Genomic DNA, 20,924 nt, shown 5'->3' with positions numbered 1-20,924 from the left:
GCCGTGGGGTGGGAAGGACCAGGTAAAACATGGAGAAAGCAGATGGTGGAAGGAAGACGGAAGGGAGGGGTGGCTTATGGAATTCATTTGGAATTTAGTAAAAACAGTTAGGCATCCTGACGATTCTTTATGAAAAGGGAAATTCTCACTATGACCCAGATGCACCCACTCATCTCCCCAATTCCATCTTTGTTACCAAAAAAAGCCAACAGGGGTTTTAAGAACAAATGGGCCACGGGCAATGAACACCCTGGACGTGGGCTCAACTCTTTCCAGCATTAGACTCCTGTCACTAGACAGACTCTGAAATTCCCCGAGGGAAATAAGAGCACTGCCTGATGCCAAGACCCCTAGACCCCTTGCTTTTTAAGCATCTTTATTTTTATTTAAAAAAAAATTTTTTTGAATGTCTATTTATTTTTGAGAGAGAGAGAGAGAGACGGAGACAGAGCATGAGCGGGGGGAGGGGAAGAGAGAGAGGGAGACACAGAATCCGAAGCAGGCTCCAGGCTCCGAGCCATCAGCACAGAGCCCGACGCGGGGCTCGAACTCATGAGCGGTGAGATCACGACCTGAGCCGAAGCCGGAGGCTCAATCGACTGAACCACCCAGGCGCCCCTAAGTGTCTTTATTTTTAGATGGTGGACACAAAAGCAGTTTGAACCGAGTACATGAAGAGTAGATCCGAGGCTATAAAACTTTTTATAATTTCAACATTTAATTTTGACAAATACCCTTTTTGTGTGTGGACACAGGTATTTTTATGCTCATCTAAACGTAGCACCTCTTATTATGTAATTCATATTGTTTCAGCATTACATTATGTTCATTGTCTCATGATGGCCTGCTGTCTTTGTAAGTCTCCATTCGTTGTGTATGGACATACAATACCATTTTTTTTTAATTTTTTTTTAATGTTTATTTTTATTTTTGAGACAGAGGGAGACAGAGCATGAACGGGGGAGGGGCAGAGAGAGAGGGAGACACAGAACCGGAAGCAGGCTCCAGGCTCTGAGCCGTCAGCCCAGAGCCCGATGCGGGGCTCGAACTCATGGACAGCGAGATCGTGACCTGAGCCGAAGTCGGACGCTTAACCGACTGAGCCACCCAGGCGCCCCAGTATACCATTATTTTTTAATCATGCTATTATTGCATATGTATCTCTTTTCCATTTTTTTTTTTGTGCGATTTTGAAATGTTTCCTTCGTAGGGTTTTATTTCTTCATTTGAATTAAGGATAAAGTTTTGGGATAAATCCTTAAGAATTGCACAACCAGATCATGGAATTTGAATATTTCGCCTAAAATCAACGTGTATTACCATTTTGCTTTGCGAAAGAGTTGTACAATTTGATGATGTCACCAGCAATGAAACATGTTCTAACTTTGTCACAAATTCACCAGCACAATGTTCTAACAAAAAAAGAAAGAAAGAAAGAAAGAAAGAAAGAAAGAAAGAAAAAGAAAGACAAAAGAAACACAAAACCAAAACAATAATTCTTTGCTATTTCAGAAGGTATGAAATAGCTCTTTTTTTAATTTACATCTGCTTCCGGATGAGATTGGACATTTTCTCAAATATCTGTTTCTTATTTGTGTTTTCTCTTTTGGGGAATTATCTGCCCCTACTTCCCCATTTTTTCTAGTGGGTACTTCACCTTTTCCCACTACATTGGAAGGACTTCTTTTTTATTTTATTTAGTTATTATGTATTTTTTTTTAGGGGGGACGGTGAGGCAGAGGGAGGGAAAGAAAGAGAATCTTAGGCAGGCTCCATGCTGAGCCAGCATGGGGCTTAGTCCCATGACCCTGGGATCATGACCTGAGCCGAAATCAAGCCTCAGATGCTCAACCGACTGAGCCACTCAGGTGCCCCTGGAAAGACTTAAGATATTAAGTCACTGCCTGTGACTCCTGTCGTGTGATTCCGTTTGGGTGACATTTCCAGGCTGGGCCAGGCCCGGACACACAGAAAGCAGGCCGATTTTGGGGTTGTGACGAGGGGGCACGGGGCAGGACTGCTCCTGGGCGCAGGTGTCTCTTTGGGGTGATAAGCGTCCTGGACACAGAAGGTGGTGACTATTGCACAGCTCTGTGAATACACTAAAAACGCCTGAACTGTATACCTTCAAAGGGTGGATTTTATGGCATGTGAATTATACCTTAAAAAAAAAAAAAAAGAATGGTGTCTTTTGAAATGCATTTCCTAACCCTGACCCCGCCAAAGGAATAAGTCTCTCCAGCCCACATTAGAAGGGACCTATGTTTTGCTCCTTCTCTCTCTAGCCTCACTAGGCAGGGACCTGATGATGCCCGTTAATGTCCAGCCGCGGAAGGTGCAGACTGAATTTGACCCTTGAATCTTGGCACTCTCTCTCTTTCTCTCTCTCAGTTGCCAAACGGATGGCCTTGGACCAAGTGACCTAAGCCCCTCTGAGCCTCCATTTCCTCATTTGTCAAGGAAGGATGACAAGCATATTTATGTCATATGTTAGTAAGAGGATTAATGTGCTCGGAGTAGAGCCTGGCATGGGATCGATGCCATATAGGTGTGAGCAACTGTTCTCATTCACTCATTTGACACCAAAAACGCGTTGTCTGTTCCTGTGCCCCCTTGTCTGTAGGGATGGAAAGGTAAGGAGGACTCCGTCCCTGCCCTCGAGGTACCTGCTGTAGCACTGGGGCAAAACAGATCTTCCTTGCTCCCGAGGGCGGCCCGGAGACCAGACTTGAGGCCTCCTTTACCCGGAGGACTTGGGATGGACTCACGTGGATCATCTGGGTATTCATTGGTATGTCGTGTGCATGAGGGGTAACCCTCTCCTTGGTAAAAGGGAGGCGTTTCAATAGGATTCTGTGGCCTCTAGCCTACCAACCCCACAAACAACGATTTTGCGGATGAGAGGCCAAGGAAGAACAACTAAGGACGATGCTTTTATTTCCTGGGGAGATCGCCAGGTCTGAAGGCCCTGAAGGGGCAACAGCCTGAATCCAAGGTTCCAGCATCACGGGGAGTCTCTGTGTCCCCGGAAGCCTCGAGAAGCAAGGAACCCAAGAGAGCAACCCTGTGGGAACCCTCCTGGCTCGGTCCCGGGTCCCGCTGACCACTGGCTTCGCATAGTAACATAAAATTTGCTGGAGTGATTTCCTCGAGGGGACGCAGCCTGCAGCAGACTACCAGAGTCCTGACGCGGGTTCTGGTGGGTTCTAGTAGGTTCTAGTGGGGTTCTAGAGGGACCAGAACCCTGCTTTCTGGTCCTCACTGCATCACTCAGGAATTCAGAATGGTGACTCACCCTGGGACTTTCTTGGGCCCTGAGACCATCCCTTTCTTCCCTGAAGAAAACAAGTTTGCATAGGCTCAGGGCTCTGCAAATTGGTCTTTTCACAAACCCTGGGGGGCCAGGCAAGAAAGGCATAAGTCAACAAGCCACTTCACTTTACGGGGGCTTGTGTGGAAGCTTCCTTTTTTTTTTTTATTTGAGAGAGAGAGAGAGCTCAACCCACTGAGCCACCCAGGCGCCCTGGAAGCTTCCTTTTGAAGAAAGGGGTCCAGGCCTTAAAAGCAGGAGAAGCCACAGGAGTAGACCTGTCTGAGTTTCCAATCTGTGGCTGTGAGAAAAGGGAAGGTGGCACAGTGCTTTTCATTCTGAGGGGTGTGTGTAGACAAGAGACTTGTCACTCACTGTGTGTCCCCAGGACTCCCAGGTGCTCTGACCATTCCTACCAGTGCCTTTCCCCAGTGGCCCTTCAGAGAGCCTGGCCTGAGTCCAGCTGTGGGAGGTGCTGGGCCTGACGGGGAAGCCCAGCCCTGGCCCGCGGCCCGGGGCCCTCCCGGAGGCCACAGGGGAGCTGGTGACCCTGTCAGTTGCAAGTGGGGATTTTCTGAGGTGGTGCTGCTTTTAGAACATTGACATTTTAAGACCAGGAAGGCTGCTTCTAGCTCATGGGAGTGGCTTTCTTGGCACTGTTTCCTGCGGAGTCCTCTTTAAAGGACTGAAATCTGCAAACCCCTACAGGCTGGAATTTGCCAGATCGATTACCATTGTCTGAAGCCCCTGAGTTTGTGGGGGTTACAACAACAATGGAAAGTTGGGCTTTTTATTGGACTTTTTGTCACCTCCATCTTTCCTGCAATTTTATTTTTTTACGTAAAAAAATTTCTTGATGTTTATTTCTGAGAGAGAGACAGAGACAGAGCGTGAGCAAGGGAGGGGCAGAGAGAGGGGGAGATACAGAATCCGAAGCAGGCTCCAGGCTCCAAGCTGTCAGCACAGAGCCTGATGTGGGGTTCGGACCTACGAACCGTGAGATCATGACCTGAGTAGAAGTCAGACACTTAACTGATTGAGCCACCCAGGTGCCTCTTTCCCTATAATTTTAAACATCTGGCCAACTACATCAGTTCTTAATTCTGCTTACAGTTGCAATGCCCCCGGAACAGAGGCTAGAAAAATGCTGATGCCCAAGTGCCACCCCAGGGAGTCTGATTTTATTGGTCCAGCTTTTAGGGTCCTTCACTCCTGGCATTCTGCCATCCAGATGGGTTTGAGAACCAACAGACTAAAGGAAATATACTGAGAAAATGAGTGGGAAAGACACACACACACACACACACACACACACACATCAGACTTAATGTCTTGAAATGCATCTGTTCAAAACTACCATTCGATAATTTCATCTCTCACTGTATAAAAGGTCACGGGCAGAATATTTGCTTCAAAGGAAAATGACTTCTGAATCATGAGAATGATCAACTTAAAGGGATTAGCTAAAGTAAAAGTCACCATCTAATTTGTAAGTGAGGTTTGTACTTCCACTCCCCCCCCTGCCCCCCCCACCCAGTTCCATCTTGCCCTTAAAATCACATAATAGATGGTCACAAATGCGATGTTTTCTTCCAGGGGCCCTGCTCTCATTGTTGATTGACTTTTTTTTTTTATCATGGAAATTTGGAGTATTTGTGAGTTTTGCATGTATGTTTACACCATCATTTTTTTTTAAGAAGAGAAAGAGTGCAAGAGTGGAGGTGAAGGGCACAGGGAGGGAGAGAGAGAATCTCAAGCAGGCTCCACACTAAGCACAGAGCCCAACGTGGGACTCGATCCCATGACCCTGGGATCATGACCTGAGCCGAAAATGAAGAACGAGATGCTCAACCGATTGAACCACCCAGATGCCCATACACTATTCATTTTTTAAAAATTGAAGTATAGTCCACATATAATACTATACTAGTTTCAAGCGTATAACATAGTAATTAAGCTATTATATGTATGTTACAAAATGCTCACCACAGTAAGTATAGTCACTGTGTACACACACACACACACACACACCACATCTTCTTTGTCCATTGACCCTCAATGGACACACAAAGGATACTTGGGTTGCTTCTGTATCTTGACTATTGGTTGACTCTTGATTAAGGATTAAGCAGCATATAAATTAATCAGAGACACGAGTAGTTGTCTATCAGAAAAGCAGATGTTCATTAGCTAAATATCCTTACTTCATATAGTAAACTACCATTCAAGTCCAGTACACGGACAGAATGTGTTGTACACACAGAGTATATGAGAGGTACCCGAACATCCACTGAATGAAGCGTTGGGACATAAAAATACAACCCCACTGTGTTATAAATTTAACCTGAGGCTAAACAATGCCAACTGTGAAAATTCCCTCAAAAGATGATTCCGAAAATCGAGGTGGGGTAATGTTTGTAAAAGAGCTCATTGGAAATCACCATTATAAGCACTACATTCCACACGTTGACTATCTGCCAGACCCGTGAATGTGCAGCAAACAGATCCCATCTGTTTATGAGGCAGTGGCTCATCCCTCCTTCATGGCCACACTGCCAGGAAGCGGTGACACCAGGAACGTACCCAGGTTCGCCTCCCCCACACTTCCATCCCAGAAACTCTGCTGTGCCCGAGTGCCCTCCAACTGGATGGTATTGTTATAAGACTGACAATGTCCTTCTAGAATTTAGAAAGTTACTCTCAGGCTTATTTGGGAGACCTTGATAACTTTAAGAAGTTGCCCAAGGAAGTATGCGCTGACAGTTTCTTTCTCACTTACGAAAATCTTTGGACATCAATAGGGACAGTCCATCTTTCTGTTAACCTTGGAGCTATTATGATAAGAAAATGTTTTTGTGTTTGAGGATGAAGGTCATTAAAAGCAAGAGCTCAGTTTTCAACTCTTTCTACAGAGTGATCTCTAGGATATGTTAAGTAAAAAAAACACAAGGTTTTAGAGAAGATAGAACGCTAAAAAATATGTGAGAAAGAAAGGGAACACATGCGCGCGCACACACACACACACACACACACACAGAGTCCTATTTGCTTAATTTTTTATATGGTAGGATAAAGCCAAAACTAATAAAAATGGTTTCTTGTTGGAAGGAGGGGCAGGTTGGAGAGGTAGGGACAGAAGCCAGGCTCTCTGAATTTACCTGGTTTTGATGATTGGACTTGGGACCTATGTAAATGTTTTATATAATTACAAAATACAATTAAATAAAATAGACAGGGGCGTCTGGGTGGCTCAGTCGGTTGAGCGTCCGGCTTTGGCTCGGGTCACGATCTCGTGGTCTGTGAGTTCGAACCCCGCGTTGGGCTCTGTGCTGACAGCTCAGAGCCTGGAGCCCGCTTCGGATTCTGTGTCTCCCTCTCTCTCTGCCCCTCCCCCGTTCACGCTCTGTCTCTTTCTGTCTCAGAAATAAATAAACGTTAAAAAAATTTTGAAAAAAAATAAATAAAATAGACAGCAATCCTTAAAAACGAAAGCAAAGCAAAGCAAGTTAACAGGACCATGTATTGAGTAGGTGGCTTATCCACACCAAGGGGACCTATTTCATGTGACTCTAAAGCACAGTGACTTAATTGTCACCCCTAGTGGGTTATATCTTAAGGTACTAGACGACTGCAAATATATTTCACATTGTATTAGTAATAACAGTTACTAATCATAGGCTTATTTGGTAATAAATTGGTAATGTTTACCTGAAACGTGTGTGTGTATGTATGTATGTGTGTGTGTGCACATATATGAAGATGGCTAATTAACAATAAAATCATTAAGAACGAAGCCTTTCAGTCTAAAAAAGATGCAAATCTAAAATAAAAAAATAAGTACAAACCCTTGGCTTCTAAATTTTAGTTGAAAATACAGATATGAACTCCTATATACTTCCTCCTAAAAAAGTATTTTCTGGGGCTCCTGGGTGGCTCAGTCGGTTGAGCCTCTGGCTTCAGCTCAGGTCATGATCTCGAGGTCCGTGAGTTCGAGCCCCGCGTCGGGCTCTGGGCTGATGGCTCAGGGCCTGGAGCCTGCTTCTGATTCTGTGTCTCCCTCTCTCTCTGCCCCTCCCCCACTCATGCTCTGTCTCTCTCTGTCTCAGAAATAAATAAACATTAAAAAAAATTTTTTAAAAAAGTATTTCCTACCACTGCCCACAGAAAAGTCTAGAAATAATCTAGAAGTGAGCATCCCTAGCACTCAAATATTTGTGTCTAAGTACCAATTTCCAATAAAAGGAATGAGTGTTCCTTGGAGAAAGGCCAGATTATAAGTTTGGGACAAGAATGTACAAGATGAACCTAGAACACACTGATGAACCAGAAAGCAAGGAGATCATAAAAACTTTTGGAATTATGCCAAAAGAATTCAGAGCCAACTTGAAGGGGCTCTCACTGTGCAAAATGGTACATTTTGAGCTCAAAAAGAAAATTAACGACAATGACATTAAAATGATGTTACCTATATGTTAAACTCTATGAGTTAATTATAATAGTAAAATAATAATCCTTATGGGTAGTTTTTGTTGTTTTTGAGGTTGCTCAGGAGCCAACTCATTATTTTGAAAGCCAATTAATAAAGGACATGAATAAAACATTGATTCTGTCTTGCTTGAATGAACTGTACTTCAGCATAAGTAGCTGATGTCAGAAAGTTCTTTATATTGATAATTTATAATGATACGTTTTATCATTTCAGATATTAAATGCAGAAAAATGAAGAGAATTCAAGATTACATTTCTCGACCCTGAACAGAATAACGTCTCTAAACAATGGTCATCGATGTCTATTAAATCCATGAAATGAAAGGCCGGTAGATACCTTTCCATGAATGGATCAGGCTGCTATCCTTGAGCCTGTGGTCAGTCATAAAATTACAAAAGAGAGACATGGCCATTAAGGGCCACCAGGTGTATTCTTGCTAAAATAACTATACTTGAATCTGGTCATGGATTTAGGTCTGTCTCCCAGTTTACAGGAAGTATGGCGGGATAGAGAAACATGTATAGGATCATGAAGAAGAAATCAGCAAAATACAGAAGAAGCTGAACGATGTCTGGGCTTGTTCAACAAATAAATCACAAAGGAAAAAAAAGACATAAGGAAATTATTATTGGTTGAATTATGCCCCAACCCCTCTTCCCATCCATGTGTCGAAATCCTAACTCCTTTTACTTCAGAATATGACCTTATTTGGAAACAGGGTCTTTATAATAAAGTTAAAATGAAGTCATTAGGGTCGGGTCCTATTTCCACTATGACCAGTGTCCTTATAAAGGGGGGAAATTTGGATCCAGACATGCGCAAGAGAGAATGCATTAGGAAGATAAAGGTAAAGGTCAGGGATGGAGCGGGGGATGCTTCTACACGCCGAAGAACACAAAAGATTGCCACAAAGCGGCAGAAGCTAGGAGAGAGGCATGGGACACATTCTTCGTCACGGCTCTCCCAAGCAACCGACTCTGCCTGAAGACAAACACCTTTATCTCAGACTTGCAGCCTCCAGGACTGTGAGACAATGAATTTCTGTTGTTGAAGCCACTTACATTGTGGTACCTTCTCGCCGCAGCTGTCGCAAACTAAAATAGAAACCCAATGATTCAAAGAGACTCAAGACACATGTTAACAAAAACGACTGTGTGACTCCTGCCTGGACCCTGCTTCAAGCCAACCAACTGCATAAAAATATTCAGTTGGAAATTTGATGATGCTGAGATAGCATAGGGTCTTTGGGGGCATGGTAATGCTATTTTGGAGATATTTTAAAAGAGTCTTTATTATTTAGAAATACATATCAAAGTACCTGTATATGGAAACAGTAAGACGTCTGGGATTTGCATCAAGATGAGCCATAGGGATGCGAGAATGAGTAGAAGTGTAGATAAAGCCAGGTTAACCAGTCGATGGTCAGTCTTGAAGCAGGGCAGGAGGGACAGGCAAGGATGTGTTAGCAAAGTGGCTGGGGAAGCAGGAAACCCTGATTCGAAGCATTTGCCAGTTTCTGGGATATTCCCATCATGGTGGATTCCAAGCTACCGATGGTTTCATGGACAACTGGCAAAATTTCCGAACACTCAGACCGTGGGAGCTGGTCGTAGGAACCGGCTCCAGCCTATCACTGCACCACGGCTGTATTTTATTTATTTAATGTGAAATTTCCCACCTTTTTTTTCTTGAAACAGGACCACAACCTGGCTAACGTTTCTACTCTTCATTTCATCCTGGAGTTTGGTGTTAGAAAACAGGCTCTGGTCTTGGAAGTCCCCAAACGAGTCTCAACTCTACAACTTACTAGCTGTGTGATATCAGGTAGGTCACTTAACTTCTCTGGGCCTGGTTCCTCAGAGAAAAATACTCTCTCATAAAGTTATTGTGAGGACTACCCGAAGTAGGACAAATGGCTTTTGGAAATGTCAAGTATTGGGTCACCCGGGGGGGGGGGGCTCAATCGGTTAAGCGTCCGACTCTTGATTTTGGCTCAGGTCGCAATCTCACGGTTCATGGGATCGAGCCCCGCGTTGGGCCCTGCGCTGACAGGGTGAAGCCTGCTTGGGATTCTCTTTCTCCCTTTCTCTCTCTGCCCCACCCCGCTTGTGCGCATGCTCTCTGTCTCTCTGGAAACAAACAAACAAACAAACGTATTTTTAATGTCAAGTATTGTTATTATGGTAATTATTGTTGTTGATTATCAGACACAGACTAAAAGGAAGTAAATGAGATGAAGCCTTGAGAGTAGACAGCAATTAGAATTTTCTACAATCCCTTGAAAGTCATAAAACCATTATGGAGTCATTAGCAAGAACTTTCTAAAGGGATCTCCCGACTGTCTTTCTAAATCCCTAATGAAGGCTTTGGCTATGTGGCAAGGACGTTTGGGACTGTGGGGCACATGGCGGTGACAGCAGGGAGCCTTGAATAAGTAGAGTGTGAAAGGCCAAAAGATGGGGGCAACCTGGATGGAAAAGTACCGTCCGGGACCACAGAGTGGGGCAGGCAAAGAGGGCAGTATGGACGACTCCCGTCTACAATGCAACAGACTGAACACACACTCCAGTGCCTTTGAGTGCAATCAGGTTAGAATAAGAAGCGTGAGCATCCCTGCTGGGCAAAGGAGTCACTCTGAAGTCAGGTTGGGGGTGGGGGGTGGGGGTGGACGATGGATGGGGAATGGAAGGAGGGGACCACAAGCCAGTCACGTTGCTTGGGTGCTGCATGTCTGAGTAAGAAAGTTCTTTTCTCAGGGTGCCTGGGTGGTTCAGTTGGTTGAGTGACTGCTGATCTCAGCTCAGGTCATGAGCCCAGCCAGGGTGGTGGGATCGAGCCCTGTGTCAGGCTCCACACTGAGCACGGAGTCTGCTTAAGATTCTCTCTCTCTCTCTGCCCCTCTCCCCACTCATGCTCTCTCTCTCTCTTAAAAAAAAAAAATTCTAAAAGAGAAGAAGAAAGTCCTTTCTTCCTTTCCTCAGCTTGAAATCCCATCCTGTTCCCCGAGGAGAACCCCCATTCCGTGGCCCTGGAGATAGCTCTGACTTATCCTCCCCATTGGCACGGGTGTGCAGAGGGGTCATTGGGTGTGAAGCAGAGGGTGTGCCTGTGGATGGACACCACGGGGAACAGTCTGGAATTGGCATTCCTCCTCTCAAGACCCCTACCCAAAGGAAGGACCCTGTGAGTGGAAAGACGGCTCCCAGACCCCCAAAGTGGATGCTGGACAGAGAACTTTCTAGGGTGAGGAGCCACGAACCCCTGGAGCCCGGCCTCTCTCCTAAGATGCACCTTCCCTGCAGAGAGCAGGGACCGAGAGCGGCGCCGGAAGGACCTCTGTGCGAGGCGCCACCTGCCACCACCACAGGGGGCGCTGTTTGCCGCGTGACTTCTAGCCCAAGGCGGGCGGATGGGAGTGAACGAATCAATCCCCAGCCTTGGGTGGCACTTAAACCCTCCCCTCACCTTAATAAGCGGCTTCTAAAGAAAGAAAAGGCTTCCGGGACAAACAAAAAACCCCAAACACCCACCTATAATGGCACAGTGCCAGGTGAGGGGCCTGATGGTTTGGGGCCCAGGCCCCGTTGCCGCCCCTTTCAGATCGCAACTTTGGGTAAGGCTGGCGAAGGGCCACCCTGAGGCTGTGGATTCCTTAGCAAAGGAGGCTCCGTTCATTCATTTGTTCATTCATTCATTCATTCATTCAATCAAAGAAAGACTTCACACACACCCGAGCTCACGAACACTGACACAGACACCAGCGATTCCGGGACACAGACCACGGCGCCCAACTGTAAGGGGCAGCATAGCACAGTGTCTAGAACCAGGCCGCTGTGTGGCCTTGGACGTGTGAGTTGATGTCTCTGTGCATTGGTGTTTTTTTGTTGTTGTTGTTTTGTTTTGTTTTTACCGATGAAATGAGGAATTTAATAGAATCTCCCTCCTGGAGATGGGAGGGCCAAATGAATAAATACATGAAAAAAAAAAAAACAACCACTTAAAACAGTATCAGGCACTTAACATGCTCTCAGTAAATGTTAACGCTGTTATTATGATTGACACCTTAACAACAATTCTTTCAGATTCCCGGGGATCAGAGTAAAGTTGCAAAAGTACTCCATCTGTAAGGGCACCTGGGTGGCTCAGTCGGTTAAGTGTCTGACTCTGGATTTCAGCTCAGGTCATGATCTCACGGTTCGTGAGTTCGAGCCCTGGGTCTGGCTCTGGGCTGACATTGCCTGGAATTCTCCCTAGAGCTCGCTGCCCCTCCCCCGCTCACGCTCAAAATAAACTTAAAAAAATACTCCATCGATATAACAAAAGTGGGGTTCTTTTGTTTGTGTGTTTTTCCCCCCAAAATCCACATGTCCCATTGCAGAGGCGGGCATGCGGCCCCAGAGGTGACATCAGGACGGCCCCCCCGCTGTAGCTGGGAGAGGACCAGGTTTCAGGTTGGGCATTTTCCATTCAAACAGCTCACTTTCCCAGCTTGCACTCACATGCCTGACACTTCTGTGGACACACAGAGCGGCCGCAGTGAGACAATGCTAGCCATGCTGCTCAGTCCATTTTTCAGGCTTGGCTTGTCCAGCACAGCCCCGCTTATCTCTCCGTTCAGCCTGGGACAGGTGTGTGTCCTCACTCATCGGGCACCCGTGCCCTTGTCCCGGTTTCCCGACAAAGAGACAGAGTGGCTCGGCCCGTCTTATCTTCTGCTCACAGTACCCACGATTTTCCGTGCATCTGTCTTCCCAAAATCTCCGAAGCTCCCAACCGTGAGGATTTCAGCCGAGAAGGGGAGAGATCTCACTCCATAACTGTGCCTCGTTCCAAGCTCTGTAGCAGAGGTGTGTGCAGAGTTTGAACGAAGAGAACCTCACGGACTGGGGGAGCAGGTAAGTGTCGCTGAGCTAGAAGCCTCTGGATTTCGCCAGATGTATGGGGGGGGGGGGAGGTGTGAAGGGCTGGGCTGTCCAGAATGAAATTATATCTTCCCTTTAAGCCCTGTTCCTCCCTTTGTGGCGAAATCACCGTCTAAGTTTGCTTCAGGAAGATCCAAACCCATTGTCTTTGGTTGGAAGCTCTTCGTAAACTAGCCCCTTCCTTCCTGCCTTGGCTCCTGTTCTCTCTGCGTTTGCCCATTTTATCTGATTTAATGGGAGATTTTACTTGTTTCAATCACCTCCTCTTTACTCCACTGGTGGAAGAGGGATTCCCACCCTCCGGTTACAGTGAGGGCAAAACATACACCACCAGACACGGGGTACGTGAGATCCATAGCAGTTTATAAATCGCCTATACTCACAGCCTGGGTGAGGACATTGCACTCCACGTGGGACCACTGGTGGTTGCCCTTGGGAAGAGAATGAACAGCCAGGGGGTCTGGGGACAGGCTTTTTTTTTTTTTTTTAATATTTATTTCTTTATTTTGGAGAGAGAGTGTGCAAGCACACACACATGTGTGTGCACATACACACATGTGTGTGCACGTGCACACACACACACACACACGTGCAAGTGGGGGAGGGGCAGAGAGTGAGGGAGAGAGACCCCCAAGCAGGCTCCGGGCTGTCAGTTCAGAGCCCGATGCGGGGCTCGAACCCACCACGGTGAAATCATGACCTGAGCCGAGATCAAGAGTCCGACACTTAAACTGAGTGAGCCACCCAGGCGCCCCCTACAGACTTTATAGTAGCGACAGGACTGAGTGCCCCCTGGTTGCCATGGGGGAATGTGATTGGCTTGTTCTTATAATTCCACAGGCCGGCAGGGCACTGAGGACCCCTACTCAAAGAAATGTACTGTTCCCCTTGAAAAGGAGGTTGTTGAGCTCGAGGAACTTCTATCCAGGAGCAGAGCGGAGAAGGAAACTTGCACCTAGAGCATTCGAGGTCCTCCCAAATTTTACCAGATGTCAAGGCAGCCCATAATAATTTCAGGCCTTACACCTGTTAAAAGCAAGACACCAGGCCCCAATGGGGTCACTTATCTGAGTCAGCCCCGCATCAGCAAACTGAGACTTAGTCATAGTTCTGGCTTTCCCAGAAATAGACTCTTAAACCGGTCAATCAGGAATCACCTGATCAGCACGACTTCGGTCACCTGCCTGGTAGACCCCTGCTGTCCCCTAAAGAAAGGTAATCTTGCAATAACCAGCCGTTTTTTTTTTTTTTTTGCGTGGTATAACTCCCTTCTGCCTATGAAAGTCATTTCTTTGTACGGCTTCTCAGAGCTCCCTTCTACCTGCTCGATGGGGTGCTCCTCCGTTCGTGAGTCGCTGAACAAAGCCAGTGAGGTGTCCAGTCAGTTGAAGTTTGTTTTTATAACCCACCACACTGTCACCCGCTCAGTTACACAACCCGGGGAGTGGGTCTCGTACGTGACCCCTCCTCTTTCTCCCGCACGCAATCAGCCATTAAATCCCGTTACTTCTAGCTTTCCTGTATGGAAGCTGCCCACTTGTCACCGTCCCCACAGCCACCATGTGGCTTTCAGGCTCTTCTGTCATCTGTCATATGCCTTTCTTTACCCGTGCTTTCTTCTAGGACTTCATGCAAATTCTTTTTGCATCTAGATCTCGCGTTCATGTGTACCTTTCCTTGCGTAGGGTGCAAGAAATAGGTCTGCGTTCACTCTGAGGCTTCCTCCCTGTGATAGCGGCTGAGCCCCAGGGACTTCTTCCTTGCCTGGCACCCAGCCTGCTGAGCACCACTCACTGTCCTGGCTTCCACCTCTCTGTGGCACACCTTGCACAATCTGACAGCCCCTGGTCTTATTCTAATCCCGTCTCCCCTCTCCAGCTGGAGAGCTTTGGAGGAAGGAAATGGGACGAAATCAGTGCCTATTTGCTTCAGGAAAATCCAAACCCAGTGTCTTCGGTTTAAATTGGTCCCTTCCTTCCTGCTTTGGCTCCCATTCTCTCTCCTATTGTGCATTGTATCTGAGTCAACACTATAAGCTATTTCCGGTTCCTAGACGGGCACCTCCCACCGCCGGGTCTTTGCACGTGCTGGCCCCTTTGCCAGGCTACTGTTCTCCTAACACGAACTCATCTTCCAGGTCTCAAGGGAGACCTCACTTCTCCCACCCACGCCCTTGGTCCTGGCCAAGCTTGGTTTGGCCACCTGCCCGTGCCCCCTTGGGTTAATCCTGTGGTAGGACTTCGGTGCCTTAGGATTTGCTGCTCTCCCCACTAGTCTGTCAGATACTCGAGGACAGGGACTGGATCTTGTCCCCACCTTGGTCCCATCATCTCGTACAGTGCAAGGCACGTGGGCAGCAGTCAGTAAATATCTCCGTTGGCTAAGCGAGGGGCGTGGCACTTAGGAATATAGCATCAGTTGCTATCGCCCATTGGGGGTGTATCATGAGCTGCTTTTGTGTTTCCTTAGAACAACTCCGTGAGATGATTGCTATTATCACCCTCATTTTACAGCTGATGGTAAGATGACAGGCCCCACGTCTCACCACCAGCAAAGAGGAGAGCCAGTTCTTAAATCCAGGATATCCTGATTTCGGACCCTTGCTCATAACTGCAACTCAGTCCTGCTTCTACGCAAACCCAGAGCTGAATTTAGAAAGGACGGGGACACAGGAAGCGGCGTCTCAGTGGCCACTCAGTGCACTTCCTGCCTAAGGTATGTGCAGGAAGGGAGGGCCTGGGCCGTGGAAAAGGCAGCCTGAAGGGAGGTCCGGCCAACTGGAAACCACGGGTGATAATGAGGAAAGAAACTAAGCTGTCACCTGTGCCCTTAGAAAGATGGACGCAGAGAAGGGCCCAGTCCAGGGCTGCCTCTGGAGGAAGAGTGAGACGAAGCTGTAATGGGGAGAGTCCCGCTTGAGGTGGACCTCGTGCCAGAGGACATTCCAGAAGTTTCTCGAGGAGACTTTTGGATTTACACCTTAGCGAGCTTCAGGCTTTAATTGTGAAGTTTTGAAGCACGGCCCAAGAAAAAAGCTCTTACTCGAAGCCCATGTTTTAGGAAACACAGATGTAGTACTGATGCTTGGAACCACTTAAGGAGTAATTTTGCGCAGGTTTCCCAAGCGATTTATTGGACAGGTCTGGAGATTTGCAAAATGGATTGTATTCTGTTCCTATTTTGGTGCTTAATCCCCTTTTATGCCAAACACCTCACATTTCAATTTGGAATTTCAGAACCTATTTAAAGAAATCACGAGAGCCTAATGGAAAATCAAAAGCAAATTAAATAAACGGGTTAACTGTTCAGCTGCTAGGTTTTACTTCAGCCATTACAGGGTTAGGAAAAACCACAGTGCAATTTATAGCCGACTCGTCTGCTCAGGGAGAGACCTCTCTATCACCATACCCTCCTGGGCATACTTAACCCATCTCAAAGGACACATGGAGAAAACATCTGTTCTTTGACAAATACCTACACAGGAACAATTCAAATCACAAGCTCAAATCAATACCCAACGTACATCCTGCTGCATTTTAAATAGAAATAGGAGATCTAGCGATGTCGAATTCATTGCAACTCATTAAAGTTTATTTACCAAGCGTAAAGCTCGGAAGGGAGTTCAGTTCCCTGAAATGGAGAGGATGGCCTGTAATGCTGAGCAGAAAAGGAGGAGAGGCCTGAGAGGAAAGAAATGTGTTTCCCTGAACGCATCCTTCCCCTTGGGGTCTCCAAGGCTCTCACACGTCTTCAGGACCTTTTATTTCCTCTCCCTCCCCACACCCCTCCACTTTACCAGCCACACTGTGATCCACCCCATACAAAAATTTCTGGACAAGGTTCCTGAAAAGGCAAGGTGCCGCCATTTCTTAAAGTGGTTCCCTCGCCCTTGTTTTCACTTATTCATCATCCTTGCCTTTGCTTCCATACGGTAGTCTCAGTCGGTAGGGTATTAGAGTTTTCTGCAGTAACAAACACCCCCAGCTTTTAATGGCTGAATGAAAACAAACATTAACTTCTCATCGCGGGATGTCGGTTCAGCTGAGGCTCAGCGTGTCTCGCTTGAACTTGGCTGGGCTCCACTGGACTTGACTGGCAGGGAAAGAAGACAGACCGAAATACACCTAGTCAATAGGAATCATGGTAATGCTTAGAATTTACCGTGCAACCATGACGTGTGTGGGTACTTTATGTATATTCACGTAGTGAGCACTCATGTCAGGCTTGGCGAACAATGCAATGATGTTTATGTCTGTACTTAATTTCTATTTCAGGATCCGGTTCAGCGCTCCCATTCCAAAGAGTTGCAGAAACCTAATCTCCATCACTTTGGGGGTGACGCAGGTGGCGTGGGGGGGGTGGGTTATCACCTATCGGCACTGGCACGCTCTCGAGTGTCTTCATTCCTACGTGGCCTCCAGTCAGTGACATGCATGCCATTATCACTTCATCAGTCTTACTCCAAGAGGCCTTTTACGGTGTGGCTCCCCTGCAGCCACTCCTCTGCCTTTTGGGGGAACATGGAAAATAGTCCCTTGGTTCCTTGATAGCCACCTACCAATCTCGGCTTTCCTACTTCCCATTATGCTGAGCTCAGAGGACTTTGAGGTCTCATGGACCTCAAATGGTTTACACATGTTCTTGGGTCTTTAAGGCTAGTTGGGGTTTCCTTCGGTCATCCTCCTTCCCTGGGCATGGCCTGGGGTGAGGTTGGGGGTCAAGCAGGAGGAGGCAGGACTCCTTCTGGAACCATGTCGCAATGTCCAACTCCCTGGGCTTCTACCAGTTTCTTTCTTCTCACAACCTGCAGGCTTTTGTCTAGGTCCAGTTGGGCTGACCCAACTTTAGACAGTCTTCCCAAATGTAGCGTGTAGGGCATCGTTTTATGCTCTGATTCCCTCACCTTTGTCACAGGTAGAGAAATTGATTTTGAGGAAAATGAGGTCGCTTCCCAAAGTTAGCTAAGGAGGGTCCGTGGGATTCAAAGGCTGCCACTCCCTCCCCCAGGCTAAACTGGTTCTACAAAGACATTTTTTAAGCAAAAAAAAAAAAAAAGAGCAAAATGGGGATCTTTTGGCGTCTCAGTTCCAGTATAAAGATTGCAATGACATGGGCAGGACCAAATCAAACAGCATTTCTAACTCAGGATCTTCTATTGGGTGGCGGGAGATGCCTCAGTTGTTGGGGTAAAGTTCCAAAGTTTCAAAATGGCGCAATTTCAGCATCTGTTTCTAAGTCTACAGAACTCAGTCCAGAAGGAGAGTGTAAGAGGTAAAGATCACCTCTGCCTAGATGTGATACTCAAGTGTCCAGGATAGTGGAGGGCCACACTAACTCAATAACTGCTCGGGTTTGGGGTTTGGAAAACAGGCTTTTGAGAGACCACTGCTTACACATGCACGATTTCCTCTCACTTTTGGAAAGGACCCGGTGAATGTAAACAGTCATTCCACCTTCTCTGATCTCTGCTACAAGTGCTGCTTCCTCCATTACAAGAGATTTTATTCCATTTCTGTGCACCAGAAAATAAATTTTTGTGACTTGTAATGAAAGCCATGTACACACACACACACACACACACACACACACACATTATCTACACAATTGACTGACTTGGGCAAGACACCCCATTCTCTTTATTCTCTGTTAAAACCACATAATTTCCTTCTCTTTCACTCCTGGTTTCTTTCTTAGCTGTCGTGCATTGTGGTGGTATACCCAAATAATATTCTTTTTTTTAAGTTTATTTATTTATTTTTGAGAGAGAGAGAGAGAGAGAGAGAGAGAAAGAATCCCAAGCAAGTCCCGCGCTATCAGTACAGAGATGGATGTGGAGCTTGAACTCATGAACCATGAGATCATGACCTGTGCCCCAAGCTGAAATCAAGAGTCGGGATGCTTAACTGACTGAGCCACCCAGGCGCCCCTACCCAAATAATATTCTTGACTGAGCCACCCAGGCGCCCCTACCCAAATAATATTCTTGCAAGAAAATGTCACCAAGGAAAGAGAAAAATCAGACCAACATTCTAGTGGTATAACTGTTCAACTTTTTGAATATCTACCCATTTTTTAAATTATTTTTTTAATTTTTTTTAACGTTTATTTATTTTTGAGACAGAGAGAGACAGAGCATGAATGGGGGAGGGTCAGAGAGAGAGGGAGACATAGAATCTGAAACAGGCTCCAGACTCTGAGCAGTGAGCACAGAGCCCGACGCGGGGCTCGAACTCACAGACCGCGAGATCGTGACCTGAGCCGAAGTCGGACGCTTAACCGACTGAGCCACCCAGGCGCCCCTATCTACCCATTTTGAAAGATGTTGGAAGTTAGGACACCCCTGTTTGCTTGTTACTTAGCTTTTCTGAACCTCATCAAATGGGAATAATAGGAACATTGACTGGAGATAAAAGGGGGGGGGATCCAAGCTGCCTATACGGCATACCCCGTGTGTGTTAAAATATATACATAAACAACTTACTTGAAAAAAAAATCCACCAACGTGTTGATGGTGGTTCTCTCTGGGTTGTGAGACTATGGGCACATTTGAATTTCTCCATTCCAACACTCAGCTTAATCTCATCTCTTTTTCACTAAACTTGCTTTGAAAGGCTTTTTCTGATTCCAAAATCACACGCATTCTCAAGGGACAGAGACTTCCTCCTTTAACAATGTATTTGGTAATGGAATTGTAGTTGATATACCAATTCTTAAAGTGTGCAGTAGACTGAAAGAAATCACAAAAAAGGTTTATGGCTCACTTAAAAATTTTTAAAAATATTTTATTGATTTTGGAGAGAGCACAAGTGGGAGAGGGGCAGAGAAAGGGGGACAGAGGATCCAAAGTGGGCTCTGTGCTGACAAGCTGACAGCAGTGAGCCCGATGTGGGGCTCGGACTCACAAACCGAGAGATCATGACCTGAGCCAGAGTCGACCCTCATCGACTGAGCCACCCAGGCGTCCCTTCAGCACCCTTTTGGGCCCTGGAAATTCTTTGGAATAAGTAGATAAAGTGACTGATTTGAAGGAACAGCATTCATTTTGTAGCATAATTTCTGGAACATCGCAAAGTAAGCCACCGTGCTTTGGCAGTTGTCCACAGATTGGAGGAAAACCTAGCTGATACCGTTGTTAAATTTTTTTCTTTTTTTTAACTCCAGATCAGTGTACTAGGTGAATGTAACAATTTGACCAGTCACCTGGAAAGTTCCCGCACATGAAAAGTAAATACGTGTCTTAAAAGAAAAAAAAAAACAAAACAAAAAACCCCGGTTCATTGAATGCTTTATTATAAAACAACTCTTTCTGCTTACGTTAATAAAAAGAGGAACTAGATCGGATGTGAAAGTAAACCGTGGAAAAAAAATGTGATTCTGAAGAATTTTCTCTGCTCTCAAATATAGAATATGAAAATCAAAGATTATTGGTTTTCATACACAGAAGCTCGTTTTTATTAACAAAACTAATAAATAATAGATATAAATCGATTATTAATAAATTAATAAAACTAATAAATAATGCGAATAAATTATTAATAAAACTAATAAATAATATTAATTAATTGTAAATAAATTATTAAGAAATTAATAAAACTAATACAATTCATCAATACAGAGCTGTCAAACTGGGAGTGAAGATTCGCTCTTCAGAGGGTCTTACTTCATACGGTGGGCCAAAGTTAAAGAACTTGACCCGTGTGAAGGACCTTCCCTGCTGGGGAGCTACAACACCGGCAGAAACTACTGGACGAGGTGGATTATCCGATGTTGGCCCTTCAGGGAGGGAGAGGGGGCCGCGGCTCGTCCTGCTGACACGCCTGGACACGCTGACCCTTTCTTTTTTCCAGTTCTGTGTTTCTGTGATGTCAGTGCTGCTTCCTCTCCCAAAACCCCCCGGCAGTGGCCGAATGTCAGAAGCCACAGCTCACAAAACCCGTGACGGTCTTGGCGACTTCTTCTTTTGGTTTCCCTGCCAGGAGGCTGAAGGAGGAGGAGCAGCGGCTAGAGGCGTGGTTTGGGGCTGTGGTGGGGGGGGGGGGGGGTGGGCTGGCGAATTGGTACTGAGATGGCACCCCTGGGTGCCAGCCTCTGGAGGCCTCCCTGTGCTGAAGAGGGTTGTGCCCCGGGGAAGGACAGACGCCTGATCTGTGCGGGCGGGACTTCATCAAAGACCAGGTTCCACGTCCAAAGCTTTCACGCAGAT

Source organism: Panthera uncia (genome assembly GCF_023721935.1).
Source record: "Panthera uncia isolate 11264 chromosome B2 unlocalized genomic scaffold, Puncia_PCG_1.0 HiC_scaffold_25, whole genome shotgun sequence".
NCBI classification, from domain to species: Eukaryota; Metazoa; Chordata; class Mammalia; order Carnivora; family Felidae; genus Panthera; species Panthera uncia.
Note: the sequence above shows the minus strand (reverse complement) of the source record.